The following is a 4,571-nucleotide window of genomic DNA, read 5'->3' as shown; positions in this document are numbered from 1 at the left end:
TATCTGTGATACTTGTATTTTCATCACAACAGGACGACGTAAAACAGACTGGGACACAAGGCAAAAACATTGCGACTCATTTCAAGTAAATACTAGGTTTATACTGTAATGAATAATGTTTTAAAATATAAAATCAGCAAAAAAAGAAACTTTACTTTTTCAGGACCCTGTCTTTCAAAGATAATTCGTAAAGATCCAAATAACTTCACAGATCTTCATTATAAAGGGCTTAAACACTGTTTCCCATGCTTGTTCAATAAACAATTAATGAACATGCACCCGTGGAACGGTCGTTAAGACACTAACAGCTTACAGACGGTAGGCAATTAAGGTCACAGTTATGAAAACTTAGGACACTAAAGAGGCCTTCCTACTGACCCTGGAAAAACACCAAAAGAAATATGCCCAGGGTCCCTGCTCATCTGCGTGAATGTGCCTTAGGCATGCTGCAATGCGGTATGAGGACTGCAGATATGGCCAGGGCAATAAATTGCAATGTCCGTACTGTGAAACGCCAAAGACAGCGCTACAGGGAGACGGGATGGACAGCTGATCGTCTTCGCAGTGGCAGACCACGTGTAACAACACCTGCACAGGATCGGTACATCCAAAAATCACACCTGTGGGACAGGTACAAGATGGCAACAACTGTCCGAGTTACACCAGGAATGCACAATCCCTCCATCAGTGCTCAGACTGTCCGCAATAGGCTGAGAGAGGCTGGACTGAGAGTTTTTAGGCCTGTTGTAAGGCAGGTCCTCACCAGACATAACCGGCAACAATGGCGCCTATGGTCACAAACCCACCATCGCTGGACCAGACAGGACTGGCAAAAAGTGCTCTTCACTTAAGAGTCGCGGTTTTGTTTCACCAGGGGTGATGGTCGGGTTCGCGTTTATTGTCGAAGGAATGAACGTTACACCGAGGCCTGTACTCGGAGCGGAATCGATTTGGAGGTGGAGGGTCCGTCATGGTCTGGGGCGGTGTGTCACAGCATCATCGGACTGAGCTTGTTTTCATTGCAGGCAATCTCACGTTACAGGGAAGACATCCTCCTCCCTCATGTGGTACCCTTCCTTGCAGGCTCATCCTGACAGCATGACAATGCCACCAGCCATACTGCCTGTTCTGTGCGTGATTTCCTGGAAGACAGGAATGTCAGCGTTTTGCCATGGCCAGTGAAGGGCCCGGATCTCAATCCCATTGAGGACGTCTGGGACCTGTTGGATCTGAGGGTGAGGACTAGGGCCATTCCCCCCAGAAATGTCCAGGAACTTGCAGGTGCCTTTGTGGAAGAGTGGGGTAACATCTCACAGCAAATCTGGTGCAGCCCATGAGGAGGAGATGCACTGCAGTACTTAATGCAGCTGGTGGCCACACCAGATACTGACTGTTACTTTTGATTTTGAACCCCCCCCTTTGTTTAGGGACATATTATTCCATTTCTGTTAGTCACATGTCTGTGGAACTTGTTCAGTTTATATCTCAGTTGTTGAATCTTGTTATGTTCATTCAAATATTTACACATGTTAAGTTTGCTGAAAATAAATGCAGTTGACAGTGAGAGGATGTTTCTTTTTTTGCTGAGTTCGTTCAGTAAAAATGTAGATAAATAATCAGCCTATATGTCAAAGTGTAATCTAAGTGATATGGCTACAGCCTCTCATGTCCACACCGATGCTGACATGAGGGAGGCGCTAGAAAATGTAACCAAACTTTAATGAGACTGCTAATTACATATTTACAGTGCCTTCAGTAGTAGTTATACCCATTTACTTTTTCCACATTTTGTCTTGTTACAGCCTGAATTTAAATTGAATTAGTGCGATTTATGGTAAGAAACTAACCAATCTTTAAATATATTAGTTAGTTGGGCTAGGTGTGCCGCTAGCGCCCCACCTCGACAACATCCGGTGAATTTGCAGAGAGCGAAATTCAAAATACAACATTCGTAATATTAATCATTCATGAAAATACAAGTGTCGTACATCATTTAAAAGCTTAACGTCTTGGTTATCCAGCCGCTTTGTCAGATTTCAAAAAGGCTTTACGGCGAAAGCATACCATGCGATTAACTGAGGACAGCGCCAGAAATAGCGATAAAATAAATCACTTACCTTTGACGATCTTCCTCTGTTTGAAATTCCAAGGGTCCCAGCTACATAACAAATGGTCCCTTTGTTCGAAAAAGTGCTTTATATCCCCAAAAAGTCAGTTTAGTTGGCGCGCTTGATTCAGTAATCCACCGGTTTCCCTAGTTCAAAATGCATACAAATGAATTCCAAAAGTTACCAATAAACTTTGTCCAAACAAGTCAAACAATGTTTCTAATCAGTCCTCAGGTACTGTAATTATGTAAATAAACGATACAATTTAAGATGGAGAATAGTATGTTCATTTACCGGAGATAAATAAATAATGAAGTGCGCGCCACAATACTACAGCCAAAATGGGAGCCACCTAGAAAAACTAGCTTGAAACTCTTTCTAAAGACTGTTGACATCTACTGGAAGCCCTAGGAACTGCAATCTGTAAGGTATTCCAATGAGTGGTGAGCTCCAAAAACAAAAATCTGTATGGATTCTCCTTGGGTTTTTGCCTGCTATATAAATTCTGTTATACTCACAGACATTATTTTAACAGTTTTGGAAACTTTATAGTGTTTCTATCCAATACTACCAATTATATACATATTCTAGCTTCTGGGTCTGAGTAACAGGCAGTTTACTTTGGGCACCTCAGTCATCCAAACTTCTGAATACTGCCCCCCCTATCCCTAAGAAGCTAGCTAGGCTTACAGGTTAGTTGGCTAGATTGATGAGTTGATGCCAATTAGCATGCTAGCTAGATAGGTAGCTAGCTGGCTATTGGCAATACCAATAACCAGAGACATATATTTAGTAAGTTGTTTGTTTTAATTTATCCCAATGCCTCGCAAAGAATGGCACCTATTGGTAGATGGGTAAAAAAGCAGGTATTGAATATCTCTTTGAGCAAGGTGAGGTTATTAATTAATAATTTTGATGATGTATCAATACACCCAATCACTACAAAGATACAGGCGGCCTTCCTAACTCAGTTGCCGGAAAGTAAGGAAACCGCTCAGGGATTTCACTGAGGCCAAAGGTGACTTCAAAACAGTTAGAGTTTAATGGCTGTGATAGGAGAAAACTGACATTGTAGTTACTCCATAATATTAACCTAAATTACTGAGTGAAAAGGAAGCTTGTACAGAACAAAAATATTCCAAAACATGTATCCTGTTTCCAATAAGGCACTAATACAAAGTGTTATGTTTGGGGCAAATCAACAGATCACTGATATTTTCAAACATGGTGGTGGCTGTATCATGTTATTAGTGTGCTTGTCATCGGCAAGGACTAGACAGGTTTTTTAAGATAAAAATAAATGGAATAGGCAAAATCTTAAAGGAAAACTTGATTCAGTCTCCTTTCCAACATACATTCAAATCAAAATCAAATCAAATTTATTTATATAGCCCTTCGTACATCAGCTGATATCTCAAAGTGCTGTACAGAAACCCAGCCTAAAACCCCAAACAGCAAGCAATGCAGGTGTAGAAGCACGGTGGCTAGGAAAAACTCCCTAGAAAGGCCAAAACCTAGGAAGAAACCTAGAGAGGAACCAGGCTATGTGGGGTGGCCAGTCCTCTTCTGGCTGTGCCGGGTGGAGATTATAACAGAACATGGCCAAGATGTTCAAATGTTCATAAATGACCAGCATGGCCGAATAATAATAAGGCAGAACAGTTGAAACTGGAGCAGCAGCATGGCCAGGTGGACTGGGGACAGCAAGGAGTCATCATGTCAGGTAGTCCTGGGGCATGGTCCTAGGGCTCAGGTCAGTTGAAACTGGAACAGCAGCGTGGACTGGGGACAGCAAGGAGTCATCATGTCAGGTAGTCCTGGGGCATGGTCCTAGGGCTCAGGTCCTCCGAGAGAGAGAAAGAAAGAGAGAAGGAGAGAATTAGAGAACGCACACTTAGATTCACACAGGACACCGAATAGGACAGGAGAAGTACTCCAGATATAACAAACTGACCCCAGCCCCCCGACACATAAACTACTGCAGCATAAATACTGGAGGCTGAGACAGGAGGGGTCAGGAGACACTGTGGCCCCATCCGAGGACACCCCCGGACAGGGCCAAACAGGAAGGATATAACCCCACCCACTTTGCCAAAGCACAGCCCCCACACCACTAGAGGGATATCTTCAACCACCAACTTACCATCCTGAGACAAGGCTGAGTATAGCCCACAAAGATCTCCGCCACGGCACAACCCAAGGGGGGGGCGCCAACCCAGACAGGATGGCCACAACAGTGAATCAACCCACTCAGGTGACGCACCCCCTCCAGGAACGGCATGAGAGAGCCCCAGTAAGCCAGTGACTCAGCCCCTGTAATAGGGTTAGAGGCAGAGAATCCCAGTGGAAAGAGGGGAACCGGCCAGGCAGAGACAGCAAGGGCGGTTCGTTGCTCCAGAGCCTTTCCGTTCACCTTCCCACTCCTGGGCCAGACTACACTCAATCATATGACCCACTGAAGAG

Source organism: Oncorhynchus nerka, linkage group LG20 (genome assembly GCF_034236695.1).
Source record: "Oncorhynchus nerka isolate Pitt River linkage group LG20, Oner_Uvic_2.0, whole genome shotgun sequence".
Taxonomy (NCBI): Eukaryota; Metazoa; Chordata; class Actinopteri; order Salmoniformes; family Salmonidae; genus Oncorhynchus; species Oncorhynchus nerka.
The sequence above is the reverse complement of the archived record's forward strand: the minus strand, read 5'-3'. Positions refer to the sequence as shown.